General features: G+C 43.7%; 1 protein-coding gene across 1 annotated transcript in view; it reads left to right on the top strand.

Moving 5' to 3' along the window:
- Window positions 1-17311, top strand: part of vsnl1a (visinin-like 1a) — a 201909-nt gene that overhangs the window by 95765 nt on the left and 88833 nt on the right. The gene's annotated exons all lie outside the window — the stretch shown is intronic.

A 17311-nucleotide genomic window follows, 5' to 3' on the forward strand; every position in this document is an offset into this window, starting at 1 on the left:
CTGAATGTGTTGATTACAATCTTTTTTTTTATGACAATTGCAGACAGAGAGGGGAGCAGAGACAAGTGAAAACAGCTTTTTAACAGCTTCTTCAAGTTCAGTCAACGAAACTCCTCTTTAAAAATAATTCTTCACTGGTCCCCATGAGTTAATAATAACAAAAAGTTGATACTTAGCTTCGGGTGAAATGGATAATTAGGAAAATAAAAATCATATTTTCATTGAATCATAGAGAGCCTATGTTGTAGATCTCGCTACATGGATTAATCATGGCCTTCCCTATTAATGATCTTGTGATACAAAGGTACGTTTGGTGGTAACCGATTGTTAACATTTACTACCTAAGTAATAATATTTAATATTAATTGTTCAGTTTACTGTTGGTAATAAGTTGAGCCATCTAATGGGAAGTTAGCTGAAATAACTCGAGCTCAAGTAGAAATGAACCACTTGCAAGTGGACTTCCAGGACTCTGGTGGTAAAGGATGGAAAATAGTCAGTATGAAAAAAAAACAAGTTCAGATCACATTTCACTGGAGGCTTAGGAAATTACAAGAAAAAAGGTATCTCCGAGTTCCCTATTACTATCAATGAGAAAACCCCATAAAACACCGAAACACGACATAAGAAATAAAAAATACAGCTCACATATTTAAAATTAATATTTACAAAAGGATATACTTGCTTTGGAGGCAGTTCAGAGAAGGTTCACTAGGTTGATTCCGGGGATGAGGGGGTTGACTTATGAGGAAAGGTTGAGTAGGTTGGGCCTCTACTCATTGGAATTCAGAAGAATGAGAGGTGATCTTATCGAAATGTATAAGATTATGAGGGGGCTTGACAAGGTGGATGCAGAGAGGATGTTTCCACTGATGAGGGAGACTAGAACTAGAGGGCACGATCTTAGAATAAGGAGCCGCCCATTTAAAACTGAGATGAGGAGAAATTGCTTCTCTCAGAGGGTTGTAAATCTGTGGAATTCACTGCCTCAGAGAGCTGTGGAAGCTGGGACATTGAATAAATTTAAGACAGAGATAGACAGTTTCTTAAACGATATGGGGATAAGGGGTTATGGGGAGCGGGCGGGGAAGTGGAGCTGAGTCCATGATCAGATCAGCCATGATCTTATTGAAAGCGGAGCAGGCTCGAGGGGCCATATGGCCTACTCCTGTTCCTGTTTCTTATGTTCTTATGTAAATAATCTTTTAGGAATGCAGAAAATATGTTAATTCTCTAATGTGCTCTGGCCTGGCAATAGGTATACAATTCACCTCCACACCCCTTGGTTAAGAAAAGGTTAAGTTGGCCAGACTTCCTGAGCACTGTTCAGCCACACCTCCCAGACGTGCGACTATGTGGAGCTGGATGGGGGATAGAATCGGGCTCTGCTATATTACCTGTATGGTGGAATAGCCCGCTTGCACTATCAAGACTTGCATATGAAGAACAAACACTTGGGCAATGTATCAGAGGGCACTAGAAACCTGTGGAATTGTGAATATTAAGGGGGTGGGGGGGTGGAATTTGATATAAATGCTCAAAATAATAAAAAGTATAGATAAGGCAAACATAAGTAGATTATTTCCATTGATAAATCAAAGACATAAAGTCATGATCTCAAGATATGCATAGATACCTAAAAAACATGGAATTCTTTGCCACAAATGATGATTAAAGTTACATTCAAAAAGGTACTGAATAATAAATTAACTAATATAAAATGGTATGGGGAGAAAATAGGAACATGGGATTAGTTTGGAGAAAAAGTAGGAAAAAGGGGCTTTAGTGTAAGCAAGAATGGCTGAATGGCCTTTTGTGTAAAATGTCTGTTTCTATGAAGTAACTGATGTTATTCTAGCTTGCAAGAAAGATTTTATACCTCTCTGAACCCCTTACATTTCATCTAGCATTGCATCAATCATGGCTGCAACTGTGCAATCAGGAAAGAAATAGAGATTTGTTGTAAAAATCTTGCCTGCCTGGTGTTTGATCATTCTGAGCCATCTGTATCTCTGCTCATAACTTTTGCAGATCCATTATTCGAGCTTTTTAAGCATTATTTTATCCCATTTCTAACCAAAGGTAGCTGAGGCCAATTATGTACATGCAGCTACCCTTTGACTCACTTTCCTCCTCCATCTCAAATCTCAATGATGTTGGTAAATATCATCAATTCCATTGTCCAATTCTGGTTAACTATATGATTAACATCAAGCTTCACCTGTCAGATCTGCTGGACCTTCAGAAGGGGCCTGATAAAACCACTTAAAAAAAATCTGTTATCTTTCTTCAGGGCTTCAGGTTTGGACCCTAGAGGTGAATCCTACTTTGCAAAGATCCTGAGGCCTCTTCTTTCTCTGTGTACCAACCTCCAAAACTGTGCCAGAACTTTGAAAGGTCGAAAAAGTGTGAACACCCGGCAAAGGGAATTCCTGCCCTTGACCCTGGTCCCTCCATGTCAGTGGCCTTGTTTGGAGCAGGTGAAGCTTTACCCTCAAACTAGACTCCGGTAATTTCAGGCACATGTCTGGAATCCAATGATTGAGTGTCGGCAGAGTTTGTAGCCATTCTGGTGCACTCTTACTAGAGTTATGGTAGGAATCTGCAGGAACAGCTGAAGAATTTTGGCTCCATTATGGTTAATATAATCGTAGATTCTACAACAAGAGGTCACAGCCTCTGAATAAGTACCTAGAGAAAATTTTGATAAGAGGGTATTTCAGATATCATGCATATCATAAGTAACATTTGCGCCATACAAGTGCCAGGCACTGATCATCTCCAACAAGCGAGAGTCTAACCATCTCCCCTTGATATTCAACGACATTACCATCGCAGAATCCCCCACCATCAACATCCAGAAACTTAACTAACCAGCTACATAAATACTATGGCTACAAGAACGGTTCAGAGGCTGGGTAGTCTGCGGCGATTGTCTCACCTCCAGACTCGCCAAAGTCTTTCCACCATCTATAAGGCAGAAGTCTGATGGAATACTCTCCTTGCCTGAATGAGTGCAGCTCCATCAGCTCCATCAACACTCAAGAAGCTTGACACCAGACACCATCCAGGACAAAGCAACCCACTTGATCGGCACCCCATCCACCACCTTAAACATTCACTTCCTTCCCTGCACTATGGCTGCAGTGTATACCATCTATAAGATGCACTGCAGTAACTCACCAAGGCTTTTTCGACAGCACCTCCAAAACCCATGACCTCTACCATCTAGAAGGACAAGTGCAGCAGGTGTATGGAAACACCATCACCTGCAAGTTGCCCTCCAAGTTACACACCATTCTGATTTGGAAATATATTTCACTGTCACTGGGTCAATATCCTGGAACCCCCACCCTAACAGCACTGTGGGAGAACCTTCACCACACGGACTGCAGCAGTTCAAGAAGGCAGCTCACCACCACCTTCTCGAGGTCAATTAGGGATGAGCATAAATGCTGGCCCTGCCAGCAATGCCTACATCCCAGGAATGAATAAGAAAAATCAAGGGTCTAGCCAAATAGATCACAGTGGTCTCTTCCAGTATTGTACATTACAATGTTGCTATGTAAGCTGATCTTGTGTCCATCACCTTTAAAGGTTTCAGTCCAATCCATAAATTGCCGGTGTGACTGTTGGCGTGACTGTTTCACCGGAGATCACGTTGTTTCTGTTGGACCCAGCGTCATCTCTATTCTAAATGTTTTGTGAATCATCTGTAATTGTCTTGGATCTTTCGCAGGTTCTGGCACCATATGCTACTAAACAAGTTGCTATCATTTGGCCTCCAATAAAATTGGCCCAGAAATCCCGGCCTCCTACGGACCCGGGAAGGCATCGCAAAAGCCGGTTTTCAGCACAATGCGCATGCGCTGAAAACCGGCTTTTCCAATCTGTCAAGCTCTGGCTTGACAGATCCTCCGCATCGCCACAGCCAGAACATTTGCAAGGGCAAGATTGCGGTATTTACCCAAATGTCCTGAAAACACTTGCGCCTGATAAAAGCAGGCACATAGCCTTCTTTTACAGGCGCAAGAGTTTTAAAACACACAAAAACATTGTAAAATAACATTTAAAAAACACATCGTTAAAAACCCTGTCTACTAAGGTAAGTATATTTTAAAGCATAATTTTTTAAAAATCAGAAAAAATATATTTTTTATAAGACATAAATAACTTTAATTTAAATTAATCTTAAAAATGTGGTGTATTTTTTCTATTTTTAAATTTTTGTTTTGATGTTTGGGGGATGTTATGGAGTTCGCATTATTATGAATAAGAAAATACTATACCTTGATTAGCTGCCCAGAGCCATGTGACTCCAGCTCCAGCTTACGCACGTCCTGACGTGCACGCGCTCCGACGGGCAGTGAGTGGAGGCCTCAGAATCGGGATCCCTCGTGGGCGCAGCAGGAACAGGTAAGTGCATTTTTTTTAACTTTGTCAGTCAATCGTCCAGGGGAAGACCTTGACCGGGATTTCTCGGCCATTGGCCTATCCTTCACCACTACTAAGTCTCCTCTCAAGTCTTACTATTGTGATGGCTTATCTTCTGACTCTTGTTCCATAAGCTCATCCCACTCTTCTATCTTTAGATCAATGACCTCCTCTACTCATCACTCACCCCTACCCACTCTTTCATTGAAAATGCCATTGTTTATTCATCAAATCAAATTCCTCCTGTCCTCTCACAGTTCAATGGCTCTTGATTACATTCATGGCCTTCAATAGAGTACTGAAAATTAGATCAGACTTTCAGTACAGCTTAGATTGATGGCAAGTCTTTTCCTTCCAGCAACATGGATCCAACATGAAATGATTTGGATCTAATGCTGCTTTAGGCCTAACACTCCAGAATGTAGAAGAGAGCAAGAGTAATTTAACATTTTTTAAGAGATTGCCATAGGCACAACGTCATCTAAGGTTAATAAGTCTTTCCTTTCTCTATATATCCTCAAGAATCTAATATTGGATTGTTTTTACAGATGGTTTATTTACTGACTCAAACAACTGAACGGATCAAGGTTATTATGGATCCCTTAAAGCAAATGTTGATATTCCAGTGGTTAAAATGTAAATGCTCCTGAAAAGGGTAGTGACACAAAACTGGGGGAACAATAAAAGAGCAGGTGTCAAGGGAATGTGGAATCATTTCATTTTTTTTTAAAGAAAGTTAATAGCATAATTATAGTTTGAAGAAATGTAAAAAGTATTAAATCAATTGTTGGTAATGCTAGTATCACAATTCAACTGAGCTAATTCAAAACTGATTGAAAACCAATGTGGTTAAATAGAGACAGCCAAAAAGCTTAAAAAATGTACAGGTTTATGATTAGAAATTGATTGTGTTGAACCAAGCAATTTGTTCCAGGCAAATACTATCGACACAAGCTAAAAATTAGTTAAGACTAAAAAGGAACATCAATCAGAACATTCTTGTGTAAACTTCAATGTTGTTTACATACAGAACTGGCCAGAAAAGGCCACTGAAGCAAATAATATAAATAGATTAAAGAAGCAACTAGATGTCTTCCTGGAGTGGAAGGAATTGAGGAATATTTTGGAAGGTGCGTAAATGGAGATCAACTGAAAAGGATGGGCTTGACGAGACCTAATTGCTGTTTTGTTGCGTATGCAATAACTCAATAGGCTTAGTACCATGAACTCAATCAGGTGCAACCTGACTCTATTTTATTAGCTCTCAAAGTGAGGATTAAACATGGAGGCTTTCTTTATATACAAGGGCTGCACGTGTGTCTCTGTGGCCCAATGACCTCCGACAGTCGCTCCCCCTGGTGGCAGGTAAACCCAGGCATACATACATTACATCATTCCCCCCCAAGATCTTGGTATCAGTCCTATTTACAAATTCAGACGGTCCGGGGCTTTCCGCTCCCTAGTTGATCGTCTCAGTTCAATTCCAGATCTGGGTGAGTTCTCCGAGTCATTCATGACTTGAGGCTGGGTAGCCCATCTATTTGGAGTGGCAGTGTCCATGTCGAGGATTGAAGGTCCAGATTCATTGACAACAGCAGGGTCTTCTGATGGCTGAATATGAATCGGTTGGTCATTGATGGTGTCTTCTTCAAGCTGTTCCGGTTTGTCTGTGTGCTGCAATTTCATCTGATCAATGTGCCCTCCTGCATGTTTGCCCATTAGTGAGCCTGACAATAAGCACCCTGTTAGCCTCCTTGGCCGTAAGAAGGCCTTGACCATAATTTAGCACATACACAGAGATAGAGATATCGCGTGACACGGCAGTGCAATCATGATACCACTGCTGATGTTGACGTCTGTTTTCGACGTGATCGTTAAGATCAGGATGGACAAGCGAGAGCCTGGTCTTGAGACCTCTCTTCATCAACAGTTCAGCAGGGGGGACCCCAGTAAGCGTATGGGGTCTCGTCTTGTAACTAAGCAGTATGCATGACAAGCAAGTCTGCAAAGAACCGTGAGTTACACATTTCATGCTCTGCTTGATGGTTTGGACGGCTCGCTCTGCTTGACGATTGGACGCGGGTTTAAATGATGCTGACCTTGCGTGCTTGATACCATTGAGTCGCATAAACTCTTGAAACTTCAAACTCGTGAAGCACGATCCATTGTCGCTCACAACGATGTTGGGCAGACCATAGGTGGCGAACGTGGCACGAAGGCTCTCAATGGTGGCTGTGGATGTGCTGGATGACATGATTACACATTCTATCCATTTGGAATACGCATCCACCACCACTAAAAACAGTTTGCCCAGGAAAGGACCCGCATAGTCGATGTGGATCCTCGACCATGGTTTAGATGGCCACGACCACAGACTTAGCGGAGATTCCACTATTGCATTGCTTAACTGCATGCAAGTGTTGCAATGATGCACACATGACTCCAAATCAGAGTCAATGCCAGGCCACCAAACGTGAAACCTGGCAATGGCCTTGATTATCACAATACCGGGATGGGTACTGTGTAAATCCCATACAAATCTCTCCCTACCTTTCTTGGGCATAACAACACAATTAACAGAGGAGGACAAAGGGTTTAATTAGGAGGGAGTAAATAGAGTATGAGAGGAAGCTTGCAGGGAACATAAAAACTGAATGCAAAAGCTTCTATAGATATGTGAAGAGGAATAGATTAATGAAGACAAACGTAGGTCCCTTGCAGTCAGAAACAGGTGAATTTAAAAAGGGGAACAAAGAAATGGCAGACCAATTGAACAAATACTTTGGTTCTGTCTTCACTAAGGAAGACACAAATAACATTCCGGAAATACTAGGGGACCGAAGGTCTAGCGAGAAGCAGGAACTGAAGGAAATCCTTATTAGCCAGGAAATTGTGTCAGGGAAATTAATGCGATTTGAAGGCCGATAAATCCCCAGGGCCTGATAGTCTGCATCTCAGAGTAGTTAAGGAAGTGGCCCTAGAAATAGTGGATGAATTGGTGATCATTTTCCAACAGTCTGTTGACTCTGGATTAGTTCCTATGGACTGGAGGGTAGCTAATGTAGCACCACTTTTTAAAAAAGGAGGGAGAAAGAAAACGGGCAATTATAGACCGGTTAGCCTGACATTAGGAGTGGGGAAAATGTTGGAATCAATTATTAAAGATGAAATAATAGCACATTTGGAAAGCAGTGACAGGATCGGTCCAAGTCAGCATGGATTTGTAAAAGGGAAATCATGCTTGACAAATCTTCTAGAATTTTTTGAGGATGCAACTAGTAGAGTGGACAAGGGAGAACCAGTGGATGTGGTATATTTGGACTTTCAAAAGGCTTTTGACACGGTCCCACAAAAGAGATTGGTGTGCAAAATTAAAGCACATGGTATTGGGGGTAATGTATTGACATGGATAGAGAACTGGTTGGCAGACAGGAAGCAGAGAGTCGGGATAAACGGGTCCTTTTCAAAATGGCAGACAGTGACTAGTGGGGTGCCACAGTGCTCAGTGCTGGGACCCCAGCTATTTACAATATACATCAATGATTTAGATGAAGGAATTGAGAGTAATATCCAAGTTTGCAGATGACATGAAGCTGGGTGGTGGTGTGAGCTGTGAGGAGGACGCTAAGAGGCTGCAGGGTGACTTGGACAAGTTAGGTGAGTGGGCAAATGCATGGCAGATGCAGTATAATGTGGATAAATGTGAGGTTATCCACTTTGGTGGCAAAAATATAAAGGCAGAATATTATCTGAACGGCGGCAGATTAGAAAAAGGGGAAGTGCAACGAGACCTGGGTGTCATGGTACATCAGTCATTGAAAGTTAGTATGCAGGTGCAGCAGGCGGTGAAGATGGAAAATGGCATGTTGGCCTTCATAGCTAGAGGATTTGAGTATAGGAGCAGGGAGGTCTTGCTGCAGCTGTACAGGGCCTTGGTGAGGCCTCACCTGAAATATTGTGTTCAGTTTTGGTCTCCTAATCTGAGGAAGGATGTTCTTGCTATTGAGGGAGTGCAGCGAAGGTTCACCAGACTGATGCCCGGGATGGCAGGACTGACATATGAGGAGAGACTGGATCGACTGGGCCTGTATTCGCTGGAGTTTAGAAGAATTAAACATATACAATTCTGACGGGACTGGACAGGTTAGATGCAGGAAGAATGTTCCCGATGTTGGGGGAGTCCAGAACCAGGGGTCACAGTCTAAGGATAAGGGGTAAGCCATTTAGGACCGAGATGAGGAGAAACTTCTTCGCTCAGAGAGTTGTTAACCTATGGAATTCTCTTCCGCAGAGTGTTGTTGATGCCAGTTCGTTAGATATATTCAAGAGGAAGTTGGATATGGCCCTTACGGCTAAAGGGATCAAGGGGTATGGAGAGAAAGCAGGAAAGGGGTACTGAGGTGAATGATCAGCCATGATCTTATTGAATGGTGGTGCAGACTCGAAGGGCCAAATGGCCTACTCCTGCACCTATTTTCTATATTTCTATTACCCTATAGCAAACAATTAGATTGAATGGATAGTTCGGCTTTGCAATGGTTGTAAGGTTTGGTCTCATCATACACTTCCCTGGGAATGGCCAAACAATCACCACTTAGGACACAACGTTTTACAACCAATAAGATCGGATCCTGGCTGGTCCAGCTTCTAACTTGTTGAGCAGTGACAGGCGACCCTTCACTCTCAAAGGCATCCATGACCAACAGTAGATCTGCGGGCTATGGTGTTTCCACCTCCGGCGTGGGCAACGGTAAATGGCTCAATGAATTGGCACAATTCTCGGTGACAGGTCTATGGCGAATGACATTATCATAGGCAGATAATGTCAGCACCCACCTCTGGATGTGGGACGATGCATTGGTATTGATACCTCTATGTTCTAAAAACAAAGATATGAGCGGCTTGTGATTGGTTTCAAGCTTGAAACGAAGCCCAAACAGATACTGGTGCACCTTTTTAACCCCATATATGCAGGCTAAAGCTTCTTTCTCTACCATGCCATAGGCTCTTTCCACTTTAGACATGCTTCTCAACACCTATGCAATGGGTTGTAGTTTGCCCGACTCATTGGATTGTTGGAGCACACAACCAACCCCATGTGATGAAGCGTCACAGGCCAATACTAAATGCTTGCACGGGTCATAATGTACCTGAAATTTGTTTGAACAAAGCAAATTTCTAGCCTTCTCAAAGGCCCTGTCTTGAGCTATACCCCAAATCCAGTTGTTGCCTTTTCTGAGAAGCATATGCAGTGGCTCTAATAATGTGCTCAATTTAGATAAGAAATTACAGAAGTAGTTGAGAAGACCAAGGAACGAACGTAGCTCCGTCACATTCTGGGGTCTGGGTGCATTTTTGATGGCCTCTGTTTTCAAGTCCCTAGGCCTGATGCGATCTGCAGCAATCTTCCTTCTCAGGAATTTGACTTCCAGTGCCATAAAGACGCACTTTGAATGTTTCAGCCTGAGCCCCACTTTGTCCAGACGACGTAAAACATCTTCCAGGTTGTGCAAGTGTTTGGCAGTGTCACGACCTGTGACCAGAATGTTGTCTTGGAACACCACGGTTCTAGGGACGGACTTCAGTAAACTCTCCATGTTTCTTTGAAATATGGCTGCAGCCGAGCGAATTCCGAAAGGACACCTCTTGTAAATGAACAGCCCTTTATGTGTATTGATGCACATAAGTTTCTTCGACGATTCGACAAGCTCCTCTGTCATATAGGCCGATGTCAGATCCAATTTGGTGAACGACTTTCCCCCGGCTAGCGTTGCAAACAGGTCATCAGCCTTTGGTAATGGGTACTGATCCTGTTTCGAAACTCGGTTGACCATAACCTTGTAGTCTCCACAAATCCTGACAGTGCCATCGCTCTTCAGCACAGGAGCAATGGGACTAGCCCATTCATTAAATTCGACCGGTGAAATGACCCCTTCACATTGGAGTCTGTCCAGTTTGATTTCAACCTTTTCCCTCATCATGTACGGAACCGCCCAGGCTTTGTGATGGATGGGTCTTGCATCCAAGTCCACGTGGATCTGCACCTTGGCTCCAGTGAAGTTGCCGATGCCCGGTTCAAACAGCGAGGGAAATTTGCTCAGCACTTGAGCACATGAAGTTGACACAGCTTTAATATCGTTCCAGTTCCACTTTATTTTTTCGAGCCAACTCCTGCCGAACAGCATTGGACCATTGCCTGGAACGAACCACAGCGATAGATCATGAACCGTCCCATCATACAACACCTTGACTGCTGCACTGCCAATCACTGATATGAGATCTTTGGTGTAGGTACTCAATTTTGCATTTACTGGACTCAGCTTGGGTTTCACGGCCTTGGTGTCCCACAGCTTTTCAAAAGTCCCCTGGCTTATAGTTGACTGACTCGCACCCGTGTCTAATTCCATAGATACCAGCATGCCGTTCAATTTTACTTCAATCATTATCGGTTGGCTCTTTGTCAGGAACAAATGTACACTATACGCTTCCTCCTCTGGTATCTCAGGTTGCATTGCCGGATCCGCTCCAGATCGGTTGTCATCATCCACGTGATGTGTCATAGCACGCTTGCTGAGCTGCGGATACACCGCGTGGATGATGAGCTGCGGACACAGCTGAAGGTGCCCCATTTTCGCACAGCCTCTACAAATATACTGCCTGAAACGGTACTGATGAGGCCGATGATTGCCCTCAAACACCAACAAGGTGAAATCAGATTCGTGCCCAATGGCAGACTTCGAGCAACGACAGGTTTCGCAAACACAGTCGGGTAGGCCCTGCCAGGTGCAGCTCTGCCAACCGACGACACAATCTGGTGCACAGTACTTGCCATGGAGGTCCGACTCTGTGAGGATATCTGCTTTGTACTATCGACCGTGGTCAGGCAAGCCTGGGCAATCGTGATGGCCCTGCTCAGATCCAGCATCTCCGCAGCCAGCAGCTTCCGCAGGATCCCCTCGTGGTTTATGCCTATTACAAAGACGTCGCGCAGCATGTCTTCCAACACAGTTCCAAACTTACACGGCCCAGCGAGACGTCTCAGGTCAGCAACAAATTCCGCCACGTCCTGGCCCTCACAACGAAAATGCTTGTAAAAGCAATATCTCGAGATAATGATGCCTTCTTTAGGTTTGAGATGGTCCCAAATCAGAGCACACAATTCCTCATAGGTCTTTTCCATTGGACGTGCAGTGAGAGCAGATTCTTTATGAGGCCATAGATTTTTGGACCACAAACTGTGAGGAAAACTGCCCTGCACATAACTGCGTTAGCGTCTTCATCCATCTTGTTGACCACGAAGTACTGGTCGAAGCGATCTGTAAAATCCTCCCAGTCTTCTCCTTCCACGAATCGCTCCAGGATTCCAACGGTGCTCATTTTTATGTGTGTGTGTGAAAGTTCGCGTTGTGCCTCGTCGCCAAATGTTACGTATGCAATAATTCAATAGGTTTAGTACCATGAACTCAATCAGGTGCAACCTGACTACTTTATTAGCTCTCAAAGTGAGGATCAAACATGGAGGCTTTCTTTATATACAAGGGCTGCACGTGTGTGTCTGTGGCCCAATGATCTCCGACTGTCGCTCCCCCTGGTGGCAGGCATACATACATTACACATTTCCTGTTCATAAAAGCATGCATGTTATAACCTACTCCCAAATGGGCATTAGCACTCTAGCACTAACATTTAAAGCTAATTGTTGCTGTATTGGTGCTATCAACCTAATGCTTACATGACTACATGGAGTCATGACTACACAACCTACATGACTTGGGAGAGTTGATTTTAACTCCATCCTCCTGGTGTTAACGGGGCGATAGTAGTCCGAAAATGGCATTGAGTCACTTACCACACTGTTTACGTTTGCCACAACCATCTTGGTCAGGATCCTGAAATGTGCAGGTGGAGCATCTGCCTCATTTAGGTGGGAGACAACTTATAATATGAACTTGGGATCCCATGATGCACATAGGACCGAGACTACAATTTTGAGGCATAAATGGGCGGAGCGTGCGCCAGTCCATCTGCTGCCTGCTCTCTGCTGGTAGTTAAAATCAGCCTGTGAGTTCTTGATGATTTCATTGGGGTAAAACTTAGAAAAAGTGACTTATGTTCAATATCTAATCTAAAAATCCAACAGTTGCAAAAATTATCATTTCGTTTAACATTTCTGTCTCACAGTGAGCACTGGTGATATCCTTGCAGAAATGACTCGTATGAGCTCAAGTGTGAGAAAGTTGAATTAGTCAGTAACACAAATGATTTAGTTTTGACGACATGCTCAGTTACATCCTCCCACCATCACCACTACACTGTCAGGCACAACACCTTTCTTCCAACAAGTTCCCCACTCAATGGTAAACATAAAATATTCCAAAACCAAATCAGTGAAAAGAAAACGAAACATTCTTTCTAATCATAATTCTCCAGATGATGCTCATCCTTTCATTTTAATTCTTTTGCAAGAGCATTTGCAAGGCATAAGATTTTCAATTAGCACATTGATAAGATGTAACGTACTGTTGTCACACAAAGTTCGCACTACAAGCATCAGACATTCATTTTGTTATCGTGTGTTGCGAATAGAATCATTGCTTGTGGTGAGTTAGTTATTGGACCTCATCCTTAGCCCTCTAGTGTCGATCAGTGAGGTTGAAATATTTGTTGGCATTTATTAATGCATCCATGTAAAATTTGTGTCAATAACCAAAATATTACAAATATTGTACAATGCAATGTTAAAGCCAATATGATTGCACTCTCTTTAGTAACAAAGTGAATAGTAAAACCTTTAGTTGGGTGTCATGGTACATCAGCCATTGAAGGTCAGCATGCAGGCACAGCAGGCAGTAAAGAAAGCAAATGGCATGCTGGCCTTCATAGCGAGGGGATTTGAGTATAGGAACAGGGAGGTCTTACTGCAGTTGTACAGGGCCTTGGTGAGACCACACCTTGAGTATTGTGTGCAGTTTTGGTCTCCTAATTTGAGGAAGGACGCGCTTGCTATTGAGGGAGTGCAGCGAAGGTTTACCAGAGTGATTCCCGGGATGACAGGACTGACATATGAGGAAAGACTGGATCGGCTAGGCTTATACTCACTGGAGTTTAGAAGAATGAGAGGAGATGTCATAGAAACATATAAAATTCTGACAGGACTGGACAGGTTAGATGCAGGTAGAATGTTCCCGATGTTGGGGAGGTCCAGAACCAGGGGTCACAGTCTAAAGATAAGGGGTAAGCCATATAGGACCGAGATGAGGAGAAACTTTTTCACCCAGAGAGTTGTGAACCTGTGGAATTCTCTGTTACAGAAAGTTGTTGAGTCCAGTTTTTTGGACATAGTCAAAAGGGAGTTAGATCTGGCCCTTACGGCTAAAGGGATCAGTGGGTATGGAGAGAAGGCAGGGGTGGGGTACTGAGGTTGCATCATCAGCCATGATCGTTATCAGTAAGTAACCTTCTGGCATTGTTGTTGCCAAATAAAGTTAATCTAACGGTTAAGTCATGGCAGGAAAGCTTGGACACATGTTATGCTCCTCCTGTACTATGTGGGAAGTCAGGGACGCTTCCAGTGTCCCTGACGATTACGTGTGCGGGAAGCGCATCCGCCTGCAGCTCCTGACGGACCGCATTGCGGCAGTGGAACTGCGGGTGGATTCACTCTGGAGCATTCACGATGCTGAGAATGACATAAATAGCACATTTAGTGAGTTGGTCTTACCGCAGGTAAAGAATACACAGCCAGATAGGGAAGAGCAGTGCAAGGAAGGTAGTGCAGGGGTCCTCTGCGGTCATCCCTCTGCAAAACAGATACACCGCTTTGGGTACTGGAGGGGGTGGATAACTCATCAGGGGATGGCAGCAGCAACCAAGTTCATGGCACCGTGGGTGGCACTGCTGCACTGGAGCATGGAAAAAGAGTGGGAGAGCTATAGTGATAGGGGATTCAATTGTAAGGGGAATAGATAGACGTTTCTGCAGCGGCAACTAAGACTCCAGGATGGTATGTTGCCTCCCTGGTGCAAGGGTCAAGGATGTCTCGGAGCGGGTGCAGGGCATTCTGAAAAGGGAGGTTGAACAGCCAATTGTCGTGGTGAATATAGGTACCAACGATATAGGTAAAAAACGAATTTAGGGAGCTAGGAGCTAAATTAAAAAGTAGGACCTCAAAAGTAGTAATCTCAGGATTGCTACCAGTGCCATGTGCTAGTCAGAGTAGGAATTGCAGGATAGCTCAGATGAATACGTGGCTTGAGGAGTGGTGCAGAAGGGAGGGATTCAAATTCCTGGGACATTGGAAACGGTTCTGGGGGAGGTGGGAACGGTCTGCACCTGGGCAGGACCGGAACCAATGTCCTAGGGAGAGTGTTTGCTAGTGCTGTTGGGGAGGAGTTAAACTAATATGGCAGGGGGATGGGAACCTATGCAGGGAGATAGAGGGAAGTAGAATGGGCGCAGAAGCAAAAGATAGAAAAAAGAAAAGTATAAATGGAGGGCAGAGAAACCTAAGGCAAAAAACAAAAAGGGCCACATTACAGCAAAATTCTAAAGGGGCAAAGTATGTTAGAAAGACAAGCCTGAAGGCTCTGTGCCTCAATGCGAGGAATATTCGGAATAAGGTGGACGAATTAACTGCGCAGATAGCAGTTAATGGGTATGATGTAATTGGCATCACGGAGACATGGCTCCAGGGTGACCAAGGCTGGGAACTCAACATCCAGGGGTATTCAACATTGAGGAAGGATAGACAGAAAGGAAAAGGAGGCGGGTGGCATTGCTGGTTAAAGAGGAAATTAATGCAATAGTAAGAAAGGACATTAGCTTGGATGATGTGGAATCGGTATGGGTGGAGCCACGGAATACCAAGGGGCAGAAAACGCTAGTGGGAGTTGTGTACAGACCACCAAACAGTAGTAGTGGGGTTGGGGACAGCATCAAACAAGAAATTAGGGATGCATGCAATAAAGGTACAGCAGTTATCATGGGTGACTTTAATCTACATATTGATTGGGCTAACCAAACTGGGAGCAATGCGGTGGAGGAGGATTTCCGAGAGTGTATTAGGGATGGTTTTCTAGACCAATCTGTCGAGGAACCAACTAGAAAGCTGGCCTTCCTAGACTGGGTGATGTGTAATGAGAAAGGACTAATTAGCAATCTTGTTGTGCGAGGCCCCTTGGGGAAGAGTGACCATAACATAGCAGAATTCTTTATTAAGATGGAGAGTGACACAGTTAATTCAGAAACTAGCGTCCTGAACTTAAGGAAAGGTAACTTCGATGGTTTCTGGCATGAATTGGCTAGAATAGACTGGCAAATGATACTTAAAGGGTTGACGGTGGATAGGCAATGGCAAACATTTAAAGATCACATGGATGAACTTCAGCAATTGTACATCCCTGTCTGGAGTAAAAATAAAACGGGGAAGGTGGCTCAACCGTGGATAACAAGGGAAATTAAGGATAGTGTTAAATCCAAGGAGGAGGCATATAAATTGGTCAGAAAAAGCAACAAACCTGAGGACAGGGAGAAATTTAGAATTCAGCAGAGGAGGACAAAGGGTTTAATTAAGAGGGGGAAAATAGAGTACGAGAAGAAGCTTGCCGGGAACATAAAAACTGACTGCAAAAGCTTCTATAAATATATAAAGAGAAAAAGATTAGTGAAGACAAACATAGGTCCCTTGCAGTCGGATTCAGGTGAATTTATAATGGGGAACAAAGAAATGGCAGACCAATTGAACAAATACTTTGGTTCTGTCTTCACGAAGGAACACATAAATAACCTTCCAGAAGTACAAGGGATCGAGGGTCTAGTGAGAAGGAAGAACTGAAGGATATCCTTATTAGGCGGGAAATTGTTTTCGGGAAATTGATGGGATTGAAGGCCGATAAATCCCCAGGGCCTGATAGTCTGCATCCCAGCGTACTTAAGGAAGTGGCCCTAGAAATAGTGGATGCATTGGTGATCATTTTCCAACAGTCTATCGACTGTGGATCAGTTCCTATGGACTGGAGGGTAGCTAATATAACATCACTTTTTAAAAATGGAGGAAGAGAGAAAGCAGGTAATTATAGACCAGTTAGCCTGACATCAGTAGTGGGGAAAATGTTGGAATCAATTATTAAGGATGAAATAGCAGCACATTTGGAAAGCAGTGACAGGATCTGTCCAAGTCATCATGGATTTATGAAGGGGAAATCATGCTTGACAAATCTTCTGGAATTTTTTGATGATGTAACTAGCAGAGTGGACAAGGGAGAACCAGTGGATGTGGTGTATTTGGACTTTCAAAAAGCTTTTGACAAGGTCCCACACAAGAGATTGGTGTGCAAAATCAAAGCACATGGTATTGGGGGTAATATACTGACATGGATAGAGAACTGGTTGACAGACAGGAAACAGAGAGTCGGGATAAACGGGTCCTTTTCAGAATGGCAGGCAGTGACTAGTGGAGTGCTGCAGGACTCAGTACTGGGACCCCAGCTCTTTACAATATACATCAATGAGTTAGATGAAGGAATTGAGTGTAATATCTCCAAGTTTGCAGATGACACCAAACTTGGTGGCGGTGTGAGCTGTGAGGGGGACACTGGGAGATTGCAGGGTGATTTGGACAGGTTAGGTGAGTGGGCAAATGCATGGCAGATGCAGTATAATGTGGATAAATGTGAGGTTATCCACTTTGGGGCAAAAACGCAAAGACAGACTATTATCTGAATGGCGGCAGATTAGGAAAAGGGGAGGTGCAACGAGACCTGGGTGTCATGGTTCATCAGTCATTGAAAGTTGGCATACAGGTACAGCAGGCGGTGAAGAAGGCAAATGGTATATTGGCCTTCATAGCTAGGGGATTTGAGTATAGGAGCAGGGAAGT

Source organism: Pristiophorus japonicus, chromosome 7 (genome assembly GCF_044704955.1).
Source record: "Pristiophorus japonicus isolate sPriJap1 chromosome 7, sPriJap1.hap1, whole genome shotgun sequence".
Lineage (NCBI taxonomy): Eukaryota > Metazoa > Chordata > Chondrichthyes > Pristiophoridae > Pristiophorus > Pristiophorus japonicus.